The sequence below is a fragment of the Corythoichthys intestinalis genome, chromosome 6 (genome assembly GCF_030265065.1).
Source record: "Corythoichthys intestinalis isolate RoL2023-P3 chromosome 6, ASM3026506v1, whole genome shotgun sequence".
Lineage (NCBI taxonomy): Eukaryota > Metazoa > Chordata > Actinopteri > Syngnathiformes > Syngnathidae > Corythoichthys > Corythoichthys intestinalis.
In genome coordinates this window covers 36973019-36992668 of record NC_080400.1, presented here as the reverse complement: position 1 = coordinate 36992668, position 19650 = coordinate 36973019, and the positions used below count along the sequence as shown (strand labels likewise).

Below are 19650 nucleotides of genomic sequence, written 5' to 3'. Positions count from 1 at the left end.
CATCCGCTCGTTGGACGTAAGACGGCGCATTCTGCACTTTTGACGTTTGCTTGTTGAACGTCGTCATTGTCCCACGTTGGACGTCGGCACCGTCCGCTTGATGGACGTCGGCAGCGTAAGCACTTTGGACGTCGGTGACGTCCGCTCGTTGGACGTCGGCGCCGTCAGCAGTTTGGAAGTCGGTGATGTCGGCTCGTTGGACGGCGCATTCTGCACTTTGGACGCCGGTGACGTCCGCTCGTTAGACGGCGCATTCTGCACTTTTGACGTTTGCTTGTTGAACGTCGTCACTGTTCCACGTGAGATGTCGGCACCGTGCGCTCGATGGACGTCGGCGTCATCTGCTCTTTTGAGGTCTTGGACGTCGGTGACGTCCGCTCGTTGGACATCGTATTCTGCACTTTTGACTTTTGCTTGTTGAACGTTGTCACTGTCCCACATGGGATGTCGGCGTTATCTGCTCTTTTGACGTCGATGACGTCGGCCTCTCACGCTAACTTTTGACGTCGGCGCCGTTTGCTCGTTGGACGTCGTCACCATCCGTTTGTTGATCGTCGGGGACGTCGGCGTCATCTGCTCTTTTGACGTCTTGGACGTCGGCTCGTTGGACATCGCATTCTGCACTTTTGACGTTTGCTTGTTGAATGTTGTCACTGTCCCACGTGGGATGTCGGCATCATCTGCTCTTTTGACGTCGGTGACGTCAGCCTCTCGCGCTAACTTTTGACGTCGGCGCCGTTTGCTCGCTGGACGTCGTCACCATCCGTTCGTTGATCGTCGGCGCTGTCCTCTCGATGGACGTTGGCGTCATCCGCTCTTTTTACGTCGGCGACGTCCAATCCACTCTGAGGTATACGCATAAAGTAGGAAACTGACCGGGGATCGAACCACCATCCTCTCGTACCATGGTCAGCGATATTAACACTGAGCTATCCATCTGCTAAATGCAGTGTTGTGTGATATGTATATAAAGTTATCATGTATGTGATACAGGCATTGACAAAAGCTAACTTGGTATTGACAGAGGTTCGATCCTGCGACCTCCCGCATCAAAGTCATTTTCAATTGGAATTTTTTTTTTTCCAAAAATCAAAAGAAAATGACTAGATATCAATAGGACGTGTCCCCCAAACTTCCCCAATTCCATTTACACTTATGGAGGGTGATGCCATTGACGTCCATGGACGTCCAAAATTCCCATTTATTTTTAATTATGTTTTTTCATTCTATTGATGCCAATGTACTTGGATTCCATTGTAAGTTGATACCATTGACGTCAATGGACGTCCAAAATTTTTCCCATTCATTTTCAATGGGAATTTTTTCCCCCCCCAAATCAACAAAAAAACGACCTGATATCAATAGGACGTGTCCCCCAAACAAGTCCAATTCCATTGACGCTTATGAAGGGCGCCGCCATTGATGGCCATGGACGTCCAAATTTCCCATTCATTTCTAATGCCATTTAATTATGTTTTTTCATTCTATTGATGCAAATGTACTTGGATTCTATTGACGCTTATGTAAGTTGATACCATTGACGTCCATGGACGTCCAAAATTTTTCCCATTCATTTTCAATGGGAATTTTTTTTTTTTCCCCAAATCAACAGAAAATGACTAGATATCAATAGGACGTGTCCCCCAAATGTCCCCGATTGCATTGCTGCTTATGGAGGGTGATGCCATTGACGTTCATGGACGTCCAAACTTCCCATTCATTTCCAATGGCATTTCTTCATGTTTGTTCATTCTATTGATGCCAATGTACTTGGATTCCATTGACGCTTATGTAAGTTGATACCATTGACGTCCATGGACGTCCAAAATTTTTCCCATTCATTTTCAATGGGAATTTTTTTTTCTTCTCCCAAATCAACAGAAAATGACTAGATATCAATAGGACGTGTCCCCCAAATGTCCCCGATTGCATTGCTGCTTATGGAGGGTGATGCCATTGACGTCCATGGACTTCCAATTCTCCCATTCATTTCTAATGGCTTTTACTTTGTTTCGTGCCATTGACTGGCATTATGGTCCATTCTATTGATAGACCTGAGTGGGGCTAAGATTTGTATCTCCACAGAGGAAAGACCAAGGTGTGTAATTTCTCCCGAAATTGCAGTTTCTAGTTATTATTACCTTGGTCTTTCTGAAAGAAAGAACAAGGTATTGTTATTGTGCAACTTTATTGTACTTATTATTATTTATTCATCTTATTCTCCGCGTTTTTTTGAGCCAACGCACAGCCCAAACCGTAGCACCGATCGGCACAGTTCAAGTATCGGCACGACCGGAATTTTCGCGTGACGATGGGAATTTTTCAAACCGCCACGAAAAATTTTCCGTTCGCCCGTAAACGGCAATTTTCCGAAAAATAAAAAAAGTTTCAAAATGTATCTAGTCCTACAATTTTTGACCAAATCACATAATTTGGGCATCAAAAATTCCGGGACGGTGAGGGGCATAAAAGTTGTATACAGAATTTGGCAAAAATTTACGGTTCCCCGGAAATTTGCCAAAAACTTTCCTATTCATTTTGAATGGAAAAAAAACGCGCGCTTCACAGCCCGAACCGTTAGACCGATCGGCACCGTTCAAGTATCGGCACGACCGGAATTTTCGCGTGACACAGGAAACTTTACAAATGGCCCCGAAAAATTTTCCGTTCGTCCGTAAACGGCAATTTTCCGTGAAAAAAAAAAAAGTTTCAAAATGTATCTAGTCCTACAATTTTTGACCAAATCACATAATTTGGGCATCAAAAATTCCGGGACGGTGAGGGGCATAAAAGTTGTATACAGAATTTGGAAAAAAATTACGCTTCCTCGGAAATTTGCCAAAAACTATCCCATTCATTTCGAATGGGAAAAGTCCCATTCACTTCCAATGGGATTTCCAATGGAATTTACATTGCATTGATGCCATTGACGGCCATGCATGTCGAATCTACTGATGCCAATGTACTTGGATTCAACTGACTATATAGATGTCGATGCCATTGACTGCCATGGACGTCCAAAATTTTTCCCATTCATTTTCAATGGGGAAAAAACAAAATTACCCCAAATCAACAGAAAATGACCAGATATCAATAGGACGTGTCCCCCAAACTTCCCCAATTCCATTGACGCTTATGAAGGGTGCCGCCATTGACTTACATGGACGTCCAAAATTTTTCCCATTCATTTTCAATGGGGAAAAAACTAAATTTCTCCAAATCAACAGAAAATGACCAGATATCAATAGGACGTATATCCCAAACGTCCCCAATTCCATTGACGCTTATGGGGGGTGCTGCCATTGACGTCCATGGACGTCCAAAATTTTACCCATTCATTTTCAATGGGAAATTTTTTTTTTTCCCCAAATCAACAGAAAATGACTAGATATCAATAGGACCTGTCCCCCAAATGTCCCCGATTGCATTGCTACTTATGGAGGGTGATGCCATTGACGTCCAGGGACGTCCAAACTTCCCATTCATTTCCAATGGCATTTCTTCATGTTTGTTCATTCTTTTGATGCCAATGTACTTGGATTCCATTGACGGTTATGTAAGTTGATACCATTGACGTCCATGGACGTCCAAAATTTTTCCCATTCATTTTCAATGGGAATTTTTTTTTTTTCCCCAAATCAACAGAAAATGACTAGATATCATTAGGACGTGTCCCCCAAATGTCCCCGATTGCATTACCGCTTATGGGGGGTGATGCCATTGACGTCCATGGACGTCCAAACTTCCCAATCATTTCCAAAGCCATTTCTTCATGTTTGTTCATTTTATTGATGCCAATGTACTTGGATTCCATTGACGCTTATGTAAGTTGATACCATTGACGTCCATGGACGTCCAAAATTTTTCCCATTCATTTTCAATGGGATTTTTTTTTTTTTTTCCCAAATCAACAGAAAATGACTAGATATCATTAGGACGTTTCCCCCAAATGTCCCCGATTGCATTGCCGCTTATGGAGGGTGATGCCATTGACGTTCATGGACGTCTAAACTTCCCATTCATTTCCAATGGCATTTCTTCATGTTTGTTCATTTTATTGATGCCAATGTACTTGGATTCCATTGACGCTTATGTAAGTTGATACCATTGACGTCCATGGACGTCCAAAATTTTTCCCATTCATTTTCAATGGGAAATTTTTTTTTTTCCCCAAATCAACAGAAAATGACTAGATATCAATAGGACCTGTCCCCCAAATGTCCCCGATTGCATTGCTACTTATGGAGGGTGATGCCATTGACGTCCAGGGACGTCCAAACTTCCCATTCATTTCCAATGGCATTTCTTCATGTTTGTTCATTCTTTTGATGCCAATGTACTTGGATTCCATTGACGGTTATGTAAGTTGATACCATTGACGTCCATGGACGTCCAAAATTTTTCCCATTCATTTTCAATGGGAATTTTTTTTTTTTCCCCAAATCAACAGAAAATGACTAGATATCATTAGGACGTGTCCCCCAAATGTCCCCGATTGCATTACCGCTTATGGGGGGTGATGCCATTGACGTCCATGGACGTCCAAACTTCCCAATCATTTCCAAAGCCATTTCTTCATGTTTGTACATTTTATTGATCCCAATGTACTTGGATTCCATTGACGCTTATGTAAGTTGATACCATTGACGTCCATGGACGTCCAAAATTTTTCCCATTCATTTTCAATGGGATTTTTTTTTTTTTTTCCCAAATCAACAGAAAATGACTAGATATCATTAGGACGTTTCCCCCAAATGTCCCCGATTGCATTGCCGCTTATGGAGGGTGATGCCATTGACGTTCATGGACGTCTAAACTTCCCATTCATTTCCAATGGCATTTCTTCATGTTTGTTCATTTTATTGATGCCAATGTACTTGGATTCCATTGACGCTTATGTAAGTTGATACCATTGACGTCCATGGACGTCCAAAATTTTTCCCATTCATTTTCAATGGGAAATTTTTTTTTTTCCCCAAATCAACAGAAAATGACTAGATATCAATAGGACCTGTCCCCCAAATGTCCCCGATTGCATTGCTGCTTATGGAGGGTGATGCCATTGACGTCCAGGGACGTCCAAACTTCCCATTCATTTCCAATGGCATTTCTTCATGTTTGTTCATTCTATTGATGCCAATGTACTTGGATTCCATTGACGCTTATGTAAGTTGATACCATTGACGTCCATGGACGTCCAAAATTTTTCCCATTCATTTTCAATGGGAAATTTTTTTTTTTCCCCAAATCAACAGAAAATGACTAGATATCATTAGGACGTGTCCCCCAAATGTCCCCGATTGCATTGCCGCTTATGGGGGGTGATGCCATTGACGTCCATGGACGTCCAAACTTCCCATTCATTTCCAAAGGCATTTCTTCATGTTTGTTCATTCTATTGATGCCAATGTACTTGGATTCCATTGACGCTTATGTAAGTTGATACCATTGACGTCCATGGACGTCCAAAATTTTTCCCATTCATTTTCAATGGGATTTTTTTTTTTTTCCCAAATCAACAGAAAATGACTAGATATCATTAGGACGTGTCCCCCAAATGTCCCCGATTGCATTGCCGCTTATGGAGGGTGATGCCATTGACGTTCATGGACGTCCAAACTTCCCATTCATTTCCAATGGCATTTCTTCATGTTTGTTCATTTTATTGATGCCAATGTACTTGGATTCCATTGACGCTTATGTAAGTTGATACCATTGACGTCCATGGACGTCCAAAATTTTTCCCATTCATTTTCAATGGGAAATTTTTTTTTTTTCCCCAAATCAACAGAAAATGACTAGATATCAATAGAACGTGTCCCCCAAACTTCCCCGATTCCATTAACAATTATGGAGGGTGCTGCCATTGACGGACATGGACGTCCAATTCTCCCAATCTTTTCTCATGGCTTTTACTTTGTTTAGTGCCATTGACTGGCATTATGGTCCATTCTATTGATAGACCTGAGTGGGGCTAAGATCTGTATCTCCACAGAGGAAAGACCAAGGTGTGTAATTTCTCCCGAAATTGCAGTTTCTAGTTATTATTCATCTTATTCTCCGCGTTTTTTTGAGCCAACGCACAGCCCAAACCGTAGCACCGATCGGCACCGTTGAAGTATCGGAACGACCGGATTTTTCGCGTGACGATGGGAATTTTTCAAACCGCCACGAAAAATTTTCCGTTCGCCCGTAAACGGCAATTTTCCGAAAAATAAAAAAAGTTTCAAAATGTATCTAGTCCTACAATTTTTGACCAAATCACATAATTTGGGCATCAAAAATTCCGGGACGGTGAGGGGCATAAAAGTTGTATACAGAATTTGGCAAAAATTTACGGTTCCCCGGAAATTTGCCAAAAACTTTCCTATTCATTTTGAATGGAAAAAAAACGCGCGCTTCACAGCCCGAACCGTTAGACCGATCGGCACCGTTCAAGTATCGGCACGACCGGAATTTTCGCGTGACACAGGAAACTTTACAAATGGCCCCGAAAATTTTTCCGTTCGTCCGTAAACGGCAATTTTCCGTGAAAAAAAAAAAAGTTTCAAAATGTATCTAGTCCTACAATTTTTGACCAAATCACATAATTTGGGCATCAAAAATTCCGGGACGGTGAGGGGCATAAAAGTTGTATACAGAATTTGGAAAAAAATTACGCTTCCTCGGAAATTTGCCAAAAACTATCCCATTCATTTCGAATGGGAAAAGTCCCATTCACTTCCAATGGGATTTCCAATGGAATTTACATTGCATTGATGCCATTGACGGCCATGCATGTCGAATCTACTGATGCCAATGTACTTGGATTCAACTGACTATATAGATGTCGATGCCATTGACTGCCATGGACGTCCAAAATTTTTCCCATTCATTTTCAATGGCGAAAAAACAAAATTACCCCAAATCAACAGAAAATGACCAGATATCAATAGGACGTGTCCCCCAAACTTCCCCAATTCCATTGACGCTTATGAAGGGTGCCGCCATTGACTTACATGGACATCCAAAATTTTTCCCATTCATTTTCAATGGGGAAAAAACTAAATTTCTCCAAATCAACAGAAAATGACCAGATATCAATAGGACGTATATCCCAAACGTCCCCAATTCCATTGACGCTTATGGGGGGTGCTGCCATTGACGTCCATGGACGTCCAAAATTTTACCCATTCATTTTCAATGGGAAATTTTTTTTTTTTCCCAAATCAACAGAAAATGACTAGATATCAATAGGACCTGTCCCCCAAATGTCCCCGATTGCATTGCTGCTTATGGAGGGTGATGCCATTGACGTCCAGGGACGTCCAAACTTCCCATTCATTTCCAATGGCATTTCTTCATGTTTGTTCATTCTTTTGATGCCAATGTACTTGGATTCCATTGACGGTTATGTAAGTTGATACCATTGACGTCCATGGACGTCCAAAATTTTTCCCATTCATTTTCAATGGGAATTTTTTTTTTTTCCCCAAATCAACAGAAAATGACTAGATATCATTAGGACGTGTCCCCCAAATGTCCCCGATTGCATTGCCGCTTATGGGGGGTGATGCCATTGACGTCCATGGACGTCCAAACTTCCCATTCATTTCCAAAGGCATTTCTTCATGTTTGTTCATTCTATTGATGCCAGTGTACTTGGATTCCATTGACGCTTATGTAAGTTGATACCATTGACGTCCATGGACGTCCAAAATTTTTCCCATTCATTTTCAATGGGAAATTTTTTTTTTCCCCAAATCAACAGAAAATGACTAGATATCATTAGGACGTGTCCCCCAAATGTCCCCGATTGCATTACCGCTTATGGAGGGTGATGCCATTGAGGTCCACGGACGTCCAAACTTCCCATTAATTTCCAATGGCATTTCTTCATGTTTGTTCATTCTATTGATGCCAATGTACTTGGATTCCATTGACCCTTATGTAAGTTGATACCATTGACGTCCATGGACGTCCAAAATTTTTCCCATTCATTTTCAATGGGAATTTTTTTTTTCCCCCCAAATCAACAGAAAATGACTAGATATCATTAGGACGTGTCCCCCAAATGTCCCCGATTGCATTACCGCTTATGGGGGGTGATGCCATTGACGTCCATGGACGTCCAAACTTCCCAATCATTTCCAAAGCCATTTCTTCATGTTTGTTCATTCTATTGATGCCAATGTACTTGGATTCCATTGACGCTTATGTAAGTTGATACCATTGACGTCCATGGACGTCCAAAATTTTTCCCATTCATTTTCAATGGGATTTTTTTTTTTTTTTCCCAAATCAACAGAAAATGACTAGATATCATTAGGACGTTTCCCCCAAATGTCCCCGATTGCATTGCCGCTTATGGAGGGTGATGCCATTGACGTTCATGGACGTCCAAACTTCCCATTCATTTCCAATGGCATTTCTTCATGTTTGTTCATTTTATTGATGCCAATGTACTTGAATTCCATTGACGCTTATGTAAGTTGATACCATTGACGTCCATGGACGTCCAAAATTTTTCCCATTCATTTTCAATGGGAAATTTTTTTTTTTTCCCAAATCAACAGAAAATGACTAGATATCATTAGGACGTGTCCCCCAAACTTCCCCGATTCCATTAACAATTATGAAAGGTGCCGCCATTGACGTCCATGGACGTCCAATTCTCCCATTCATTTCTAACGGCTTTTACTTTGTTTTTTGCCAATGACTGGCATTATGATCCATTCTATTGATAGACCTGAGTGGGGCTAAGATCTGTATCTCCACAGAGGAAAGACCAAGGTGTGTAATTTCTCCCGAAATTGCAGTTTCTAGTTATTATTCAATAATTGTCGACGTTTTTTTCGGCGCGCCGTGCAGCCCGAACCGTACCTCCGATCGGTACCGTTCAAGTATCGGCACGACCGGAATTTTCGCGCGACGATGGGAATTTTTCAAACGGCCCCGAAAAATTTTCCGTTCGCCCGTAAACGGCAATTTTCCGGAAAAAAAAAAAAGTTTAAAAATGTATCTAGTCCTACAATTTTTGACCAAATCGCATAATTTGGGCATCAAAAATTCCGGGACATTGAGGGGCATAAAAGTTGTATACAGAATTTGGCAAAAATTTACGGTTCCCCGGAAATTTGCCAAAAACTTTCCTATTCATTTTGAATGGAAAAAAACCGCGCGCTTCACAGCCCGAACCGTGAGACCGATCGGCACCGTTCAAGTATCGGCACGACCGGAATTTTCGCGTGACACAGGAAACTTTACAAATGTCCCCGAAATTTTTTCCGTTCGTCCGTAAACGGCAATTTTCCGTAAAAAAAAAAAAAGTTTCAAAATGTATCTAGTCCTACAATTTTTGACCAAATCACATAATTTGGGCATCTAAAATTCCGGGACGGTGAGGGGCATAAAAGTTGTATACAGAATTTGGAAAAAAATTACGCTCCCTCGGAAATTTGCCAAAAACTATCCCATTCATTTCGAATGGGAAAAGTTCCCATTCACTTCCAATGGGATTTCCAATGGAATTTTTTACATTGCATTGATGCCATTGACGGCCATGCATGTCGAATCTACTGATGCCAATGTACTTGGATTCAATTGACTATATGGATGTCGATGCCATTGACGGCCATGGACGTCCAAAATTTTTCCCATTCATTTTCAATGGGGAAAAAACAAAATTTCCCCAAATCAACAGAAAATGACCAGATATCAATAGGACGTGTCCACCAAACTTCCCCAATTCCATTGACGCTTATGAAGGGTGCCGCCATTGACTTCCATGGACGTCCAAAATTTTTCCCATTCATTTTCAATGGGGAAAAAACTAAATTTCTCCAAATCAACAGAAAATGACCAGATATCAATAGGACGTATATCCCAAACGTCCCCAATTCCATTGACGCTTATGGGGGGTGCTGCCATTGACGTCCATGGACGTCCAAAATTTTACCCATTCATTTTCAATGGGAAATTTTTTTTTTTCCCCAAATCAACAGAAAATGACTAGATATCAATAGGACCTGTCCCCCAAATGTCCCCGATTGCATTGCTGCTTATGGAGGGTGATGCCATTGACGTCCACGGACGTCCAAACTTCCCATTAATTTCCAATGGCATTTCTTCATGTTTGTTCATTCTTTTGATGCCAATGTACTTGGATTCCATTGACGCTTATGGGGGGTGCTGCCATTGACGTCCATGGACGTCCAAAATTTTACCCATTCATTTTCAATGGGAAATTTTTTTTTTTCCCCAAATCAACAGAAAATGACTAGATATCAATAGGACGTGTCACCCAAATGTCCCCAATCGCATTGCTGCTTATGGAGGGTGATGCCATTGACGTCCAGGGACGTCCAAACTTCCCATTTATACCAATGGCATTTCTTCATGTTTGTTCATTCTATTGATGCCAATGTACTTAGATTCCATTGACGCTTATGTAAGTTGATACCATTGACGTCCATAGACGTCCAAAATTTTCCCCATTCATTTTCAATTGGAAATTTTTTTTTTTCCCCAAATCAACAGAAAATGACTAGATATCATTAGGACGTGTCCCCCAAATGTCCCCGATTGCATTGCCGCTTATGGGGGGTGATGCCATTGACGTCCATGGACGTCCAAACTTCCCATTCATTTCCAAAGGCATTTCTTCATGTTTGTTCATTCTATTGATGCCAATGTACTTGGATTCCATTGACGCTTATGTAAGTTGATACCATTGACGTCCATGGACGTCCAAAATTTTTCCCATTCATTTTCAATGGGATTTTTTTTTTTTTCCCCAAATCAACAGAAAATGACTAGATATCATTAGGACGTGTCCCCCAAATGTCCCCGATTGCATTGCCGCTTATGGAGGGTGATGCCATTGACGTTCATGGACGTCCAAACTTCCCATTCATTTCCAATGGCATTTCTTCATGTTTGTTCATTTTATTGATGCCAATGTACTTGGATTCCATTGACGCTTATGTAAGTTGATACCATTGACGTCCATGGACGTCCAAAAATTTTCTCATTCATTTTCAATGGGAAATTTTTTTTTTTTTCCCAAATCAACAGAAAATGACTAGATATCATTAGGACGTGTCCCCCAAACTTCCCCGATTCCATTAACAATTATGAAAGGTACCGCCATTGACGTCCATGGACGTCCAATTCTCCCATTCATTTCTAATGGCTTTTACTTTGTTTTGTGCCAATGACTGGCATTATGATCCATTCTATTGATAGACCTGAGTGGGGCTACGATCTGTATCTCCACAGAGGAAAGACCAAGGTTTGTAATTTCTCCCGAAATTGCAGTTTCTAGTTATTATTATTATTATTTATTATATCATCATCTTATTCTCCGCGTTTTTTCGGCGCGCCGCGCAGCCCAAACCGTACCACCGATCGGCACCATTCAAGTATTGACACGACCGGATTTTTCGCGCGACGCGGGGACTTTTTCAAAATCCCCCGAAAAATTTTCCGTTCGCCCGTAAACGGCAATTTTCCGGAAAAAAAAAAAAGTTTAAAAATGTATCTAGTCCTACAATTTTTGAACAAATCACATAATTTGGGTATCAAAAATTCCGGGACGGTGAGGGGCATAAAAGTTGTATACAGAATTTGGCAAAACTTTACGGTTCCCCGGAAATTTGCCAAAAACTCTCCCATTCATTTCTAATGGGAAAAGTTCCCATTCACTTACAATGGGATTTCAATGGAATTTACATTGCATTGATGCCATTGACGGCCATGCATGTCAAATCTATTGATGCCAATGTACTTGGATTCTATTGACTATATGGATGTCGATGCCATTGACGGCCATGGACGTCCAAAATTTTTCCCATTCATTTTCAATGGGGACAAAATACAATTTCCCCTAATCAACAGAAAATGACCAGATATCAATAGGACGTAAACCCCAAACGTCCCCAACTCCATTGACGCTTATGAAGGGTGCCGCCATTGACTTACATGGACGTCCAAAAATTTTCCCATTCATTTTCAATGGGGAAAAAACTAAATTTCCCCAAATCAACAGAAAATGACCAGATTTTAATAGGACGTAAACCCAAAACGTCCCCAACTCCATTGACGCTTATGGGGGTTGCTGCCATTGACGTCCATGGATGTCCAAAATTTTTCCCATTCATTTTCAATAGGAATTTTTTTTTTCCCAAAATCAAAAGAAAATGACTAGATGTCAATAGGATGTGTCCCCCAAATGTCCCCAATTGCATTGCCGCTAAAGGAGGGTGATGCCATTGACGGCCATGGACGTCCAAACTTCCCATTCATTTCCAATGGCATTTCTTCATGTTTGTTCATTCTGTTGATGCCAATGTACTTGGAATCCATTGACGCTTATGTAAGTTGATACCATTGACGTCCATTGACGTCCAAAATTTTTCCCATTCATTTTCAATGGGAATTTCTTCTTTTTTCCCCAAATCAACAATAAATGACCAGATATCAATAGGACGTGTCCCCCAAACTTCCCCAATTCCTTTGACGCTTGTGAAGAGTGATGCCATTGACGTCCATGGACGTCCAAATTTCCCATTCATTTCTAATGGTATTTAATTATGTTTTTTCATTTTATTGATGCCAATGTACTTGGATTCCATTGACGCCTATGTAAGTTGATACCATTGACGTCCATGGACGTCCAAAATTTTTCCCATTCATTTTCAATGGGAATTTATGGGACGTCGGCGTCATCCGCACGTTGGACTTCGTCGACTGGACGTCGGCGTCATCCGCATGTTGGACGTCAGCGACGTTTGCTAGTTGGACGTCGTCACCGTCCGCTCATTGGACGTCGACGCCGTCCGCTCGTTGGAAGTCGGCGCCGTCTTAATGTTGGATGTCGGCAGCGTCTGCACTTTGGACGTCGGCAGCGACAGCAATTAGGATGTCGGTGACGTCCGCTCGTTGGACGTCGCCAAACTTTGGACGTCGGCGTCGTCCACTCTTTTGACATCGTCACCATCCGCTCGTTGGACGTAAGACGGCGCATTCTGCACTTTTGACGTTTGCTTGTTGAACGTCGTCATTGTCCCACGTTGGACGTCGGCACCGTCCGCTCGATGGACGTCGGCAGCGTCAGCACTTTGGACGTCGGTGACGTCCGCTCGTTGGACGGCGCATTCTGCACTTTTGACGTTTGCTTGTTGAACGTCGTCACTGTTCCACGTGAGATGTCGGCACCGTCCTCTTGATGGACGTCGGCGTCATCTGCTCTTTTGATGTCTTGGACGTTGGTGACGTCCGCTCGTTGGACGTCGCCAAACTTTGGATGTCGGCGTCGTCCACTCTTTTGACATCGTCACCATCCGCTCGTTGGACGTAAGACGGCGCATTCTGCACTTTTGACGTTTGCTTGTTGAACGTCGTCATTGTCCCACGTTGAACGTTGGCACCGTCCGCTTGATGGACGTCGGCAGCGTCAGCACTTTGGACGTCGGTGACGTCCGCTCGTTGGACGTCGGCGCCGTCAGCAGTTTGGAAGTCGGTGATGTCCGCTCGTTGGACGGCGCATTCTGCACTTTGGACGTCGGTGACGTCCGCTCGTTAGACGGCGCATTCTGCACTTTTGACGTTTGCTTGTAGAACGTCGTCACTGTTCCACGTGAGATGTTGGCACCGTGCGCTCGATAGACGTCGGCGTCATCTGCTCTTTTGAGGTCTTGGACGTCGGTGACGTCCGCTCGTTGGACATCGTATTCTGCACTTTTGACTTTTGCTTGTTGAACGTTGTCACTGTCCCACATGGGATGTCGGCGTCATCTGCTCTTTTGACGTCGGCCTCTCACGCTAACTTTTGACGTCGGCGCCGTTTGCTCGTTGGACGTCGTCACCATCCGTTTGTTGATCGTCGGGAACGTCGGCGTCATCTGCTCTTTTGACGTCGATGACGTCAGCCTCTCGCGCTAACTTTTGACGTCGGCGCCGTTTGCTCGTTGGACGTCGTCACCATCCGTTCGTTGATCGTCGGCGCCGTCCTCTCGATGGACGTTGGCGTCATCCGCTCTTTTGACGTCGGCGACGTCCAATCCACTCTGAGGTATACGCATAAAGTAGGAAACTGACCGGGGATCGAACCACCATCCTCTCGTACCAAGGTCAGCGATATTAACACTGAGCTATCCATCTGCTAAATGCAGTGTTGTGTGATATGTATATAAAGTTATCATGTATGTGATGCAGGCATTGACAAAAGCTAATTTGGTATTGACAGAGGTTCGATCCTTCGACCTCCCGCATCAATGTCATTTTCAATGGGAATTTTTTTTCCCCCCAAATCAACAAAAAAACGACCTGATATCAATAGGACGTGTCCCCCAAACTAGTCCAATTCCATTGACGCTTATGAAGGGCGCCGCCATTGACGGCCATGGACGTCCAAATTTCCCATTCATTTCTAATGCCATTTAATTATGTTTTTTCATTCTATTGATGCAAATGTACTTGGATTCTATTGATGCTTATGTAAGTTGATACCATTGACGTCCATGGACGTCCAAAATTTTTCCCATTCATTTTCAATGGGAATTTTTTTTTTTTCCCCAAATCAACAGAAAATGACTAGATATCAATAGGACGTGTCCCCCAAATGTCCCCGATTGCATTGCTGCTTATGGAGGGTGATGCCATTGACGTTCATGGACGTCCAAACTTCCCATTCATTTCCAATGGCATTTCTTCATGTTTGTTCATTCTATTGATGCCAATGTACTTGGATTCCATTGACGCTTATTTAAGTTGATACCATTGACGTCCATGGACGTCCAAAATGTTTCCCATTCATTTTCAATGGGAATTTTTTTTTTTTTCCCCAAATCAACAGAAAATGACTAGATATCATTAGGAAGTGTCCCCCAAATGTCCCCGATTGCATTGCCGCTTATGGAGGGTGATGCCATTGACGTCCATGGACGTCCAATTCTCCCATTCATTTCTAATGGCTTTTACTTTGTTTTGTGCCAATGACTGGTATTATGATCCATTCTATTGATAGACCTGAGTGGGGCTAAGATCTGTATCTCCACAGAGGAAAGACCAAGGTGTGTAATTTCTCCCGAAATTGCAGTTTCTAGTTACCTTGGTCTTTCCTATGGAAAGAACAAGGTATTGTTATTCTGCAACTTTATTCGCCTTATTACCTTGGTCTTTCCTATGGAAAGAACAAGGTATTGTTATTCTGCAACTTTATTCGCCTTATTATTACCTTGGTCTTTCTGAAAGAAAGAACAAGGTATTGTTATTGTGCAACTTTATTATTACCTTGGTCTTTCCAAGGGAAAGAACAAGGTATTGTTGTTGTACAACTTTATTGTACTTCTTTATTTCTTTATTATTACCTTGGTCTTTCCTATGGAAAGAACAAGGTATTGTTATTCTGCAACTTTATTCGCCTTATTACCTTGGTCTTTCCAAGGGAAAGAACAAGGTTATGTTATTGTACAACTTTATTGTACTTCTTTCTTTCTTTCTTTTTTGTTTATTATTATTCAATAATTGTTGACGTTTTTTTCGGCGCGCCGCGCAGCCCAAACCGTAGCTCCGATCGGTACCGTTCAAGTATCGGCACGACCGGAATTTTCGCGCGACGATGGGAATTTTTCAAACGGCCCCGAAAAATTTTCCGTTCGCCCGTAAACGGCAATTTTCCGAAAAAAAAAAAAAGTTTCAAAATGTATCTAGTCCTACAATTTTTGACCAAATCACCTAATTTGGGTATCAAAAATTCCGGGACGGTGAGGGGCATAAAAGTTGTATACAGAATTTGGCAAAAATTTACGGTTCCCCGGAAATTTGCCGAAAACTTTCCTATTCATTTTGAATGGAAAAAAAACGCGCGCTTCACAGCCCGAACCGTTAGACCGATCGGCACCGTTCAAGTATCGGCACGACCGGAATTTTCGCGTGACACAGGAAACTTTACAAATGGCCCCGAAAATTTTTCCGTTCGTCCGTAAACGGCAATTTTCCGTGAAAAAAAAAAAAGTTTCAAAATGTATCTAGTCCTACAATTTTTGACCAAATCACATAATTTGGGCATCAAAAATTCCGGGACGGTGAGGGGCATAAAAGTTGTATATAGAATTTTGAAAAAAATTACGCTTCCTCGGAAATTTGCCAAAAACTATCCCATTCATTTCGAATGGGAAAAGTTCCCATTCACTTCCAATGGGATTTCCAATGGAATTTACATTGCATTGATGCCATTGACGGCCATGCATGTCGAATCTACTGATGCCAATGTACTTGGATTCAATTGACTATATGAATGTCGATGCCATTGACTGCCATGGACGTCCAAAATTTTTCCCATTCATTTTCAATGGGGAAAAAACAAAATTTCCCCAAATCAACAGAAAATGACCAGATATCAATAGGACGTGTCCCCCAAACTTCCCCAATTCCATTGACGCTTATGAAGGGTGCCGCCATTGACTTCCATGGACGTCCAAAATTTTTCCCATTCATTTTCAATGGGGAAAAAACTACATTTCTCCAAATCAACAGAAAATGACCAGATATCAATAGGACGTATATCCCAAACGTCCCCAATTCCATTGATGCTTATAGGGGGTGCTGCCATTGACGTCCATGGACGTCCAAAATTTTACCCATTCATTTTCAATGGGAATTTTTTTTTTTTCCCCAAATCAACAGAAAATGACTAGATATCAATAGGACCTGTCCCCCAAATGTCCCCGATTGCATTGCTGCTTATGGAGGGTGATGCCATTGACGTCCACGGACGTCCAAACTTCCCATTAATTTCCAATGGCATTTCTTCATGTTTGTTCATTCTTTTGATGCCAATGTACTTGGATTCCATTGACGCTTATGTAAGTTGATACCATTGACGTCCATGGACGTCCAAAATTTTTCCCATTCATTTTCAATGGGAATTTTTTTTTTCCCCCCAAATCAACAGAAAATGACTAGATATCAATAGGACGTTTCCCCCAAATGTGCCCGATTGCATTGCTGCTTATGGAGGGTGATGCCATTGACGTCCACGGACGTCCAAACTTCCCATTAATTTCCAATGGCATTTCTTCATGTTTGTTCATTCTATTGATGCCAATGTACTTGGATTCCATTGACGCTTATGTAAGGTGATACCATTGACGTCCATGGACGTCCAAAATTTTTCCCATTCATTTTCAATGGGAATTTTTTTTTTTTTCCCAAATCAACAGAAAATGACTAGATATCATTAGGACGTGTCCCCCAAATGTCCCCGATTGCATTGCCCCTTATGGAGGGTGATGCCATTGACGTCCATGGACGTCCAAACTTCCCATTCATTTCCAATGGCATTTCTTCATGTTTGTTCATTTTATTGATGCCAATGTACTTGGATTCCATTGACGCTTATGTAAGTTGATACCATTGACGTCCATGGACGTCCAAAATTTTTCCCATTCATTTTCAATGGGAATTTTTTTTTTTTTCCCAAATCAACAGAAAATGACTAGATATCATTAGGACGTGTCCCCCAAACTTCCCCGATTCCATTAACAATTATGAAAGGTGCCGCCATTGACGTCCATGGACATCCAATTCTCCCATTCATTTCTAACGGCTTTTACTTTGTTTTTTGCCAATGACTGGCATTATGATCCATTCTATTGATAGACCTGAGTGGGGCTAAGATCTGTATCTCCACAGAGGAAAGACCAAGGTGTGTAATTTCTCCCGAAATTGCAGTTTCTAGTTATTATTATTATTACCTTGGTCTTTCCAAGGGAAAGAACAAGGTTATGTTGTTGTACAACTTTATTGTACTTCTTTATTTTTTATTTCTTTATTATTATTATTCAATAATTGTTGACGTTTTTTTCGGCGCGCCGTGCAGCCCGAACCGTACCTCCGATCGGTACCGTTCAAGTATCGGCACGACCGGAATTTTCGCGCGACGATGGGAATTTTTCAAACGGCCCCGAAAAATTTTCCGTTCGCCCGTAAACGGCAATTTTCCGGAAAAAAAAAAAAGTTTCAAAATGTATCTAGTCCTACAATTTTTGACCAAATCGCATAATTTGGGCATCAAAAATTCCGGGACATTGAGGGGCATAAAAGTTGTATACAGAATTTGGCAAAAATTTACGGTTCCCCGGAAATTTGCCAAAAACTTTCCTATTCATTTTGAATGGAAAAAAAACGTGCGCTTCACAGCCCGAACCGTGAGACCGATCGGCACCGTTCAAGTATCGGCACGACCGGAATTTTTGCGTGACACAGGAAACTTTACAAATGGCCCCGAAAATTTTTCCGTTCGTCCGTAAACGGCAATTTTCCGTGAAAAAAAAAAAAGTTTCAAAATGTATCTAGTCCTACAATTTTTGACCAAATCACATAATTTGGCCATCAAAAATTCCGGGACGGTGAGGGGCATAAAAGTTGTATACAGAATTTGGAAAAAAATTACGCTTCCTCGGAAATTTGCCAAAAACTATCCCATTCATTTCGAATGGGAAAAGTTCCCATTCACTTCCAATGGGATTTCCAATGGAATTTACATTGCATTGATGCCATTGACGGCCATGCATGTCGAATCTACTGATGCCAATGTACTTGGATTCAATTGACTATATGGATGTCGATGCCATTGACTGCCATGGACGTCCAAAATTTTTCCCATTCATTTTCAATGGGGAAAAAACAAAATTTCCCCAAATCAACAGAAAATGGCCAGATATCAATAGGACGTGTCCCCCAAACTTCCCCAATTCCATTGACGATTATGAAGGGCGCCGCCATTGACTTACATGGACGTCCAAAATTTTTCCCATTCATTTTCAATGGGGAAAAAACTAAATTTCTCCAAATCAACAGAAAATGACCAGATATCAATAGGACGTATACCCCAAACGTCCCCAACTCCATTGACGCTTATGGGGGGTGCTGCCATTGACTTCCATGGACGTCCAAAATTTTTCCCATTCATTTTCAATGGGGAAAAAACTAAATTTCTCCAAATCAACAGAAAATGACCAGATATCAATAGGACGTATACCTCAAACGTCCCCAACTCCATTGACGCTTATGGGGGGTGCTGCCATTGACGTCCATGGACGTCCAAAAATTTTCCCATTCATTTTCAATGGGAATTTTTTTTTTTTCCCCAAATCAACAGAAAATGACTAGATATCAATAGGACGTGTCCCCCAAATGTCCCCAATTGCATTGCTGCTTATGGAGGGTGATGCCATTGACGTCCAGGGACGTCCAAACTTCCCATTTATTCCAATGGCATTTCTTCATGTTTGTTCATTCTATTGATGCCAATGTACTTAGATTCCATTGACGCTTATGTAAGTTGATACCATTGACGTCCATAGACGTCCAAAATTTTTCCCATTCATTTTCAATGGGAAATTTTTTTTTTTCCCCAAATCAACAGAAAATGACTAGATATCATTAGGACGTGTCCCCCAAATGTCCCCGATTGCATTGCCGCTTATGGAGGGTGATGCCATTGACGTTCATGGACGTCCAAACTTCCCATTAAATCCCAATGGCATTTCTTCATGTTTGTTCATTCTATTGATGCCAATGTACTTGGATTCCATTGACGCTTATGTAAGTTGATACCATTGACGTCCATGGACGTCCAAAATTTTTCCCATTCATTTTCAATGG

At 41.8% G+C, this 19650-nt stretch overlaps 1 protein-coding gene across 4 annotated transcripts in view; it reads left to right on the top strand.

Annotated features, from left to right (window-relative positions):
- The window catches only part of veph1 (ventricular zone expressed PH domain-containing 1), a 268147-nt gene that overhangs the window by 152973 nt on the left and 95524 nt on the right, over positions 1 to 19650 (top strand). The gene's annotated exons all lie outside the window — the stretch shown is intronic.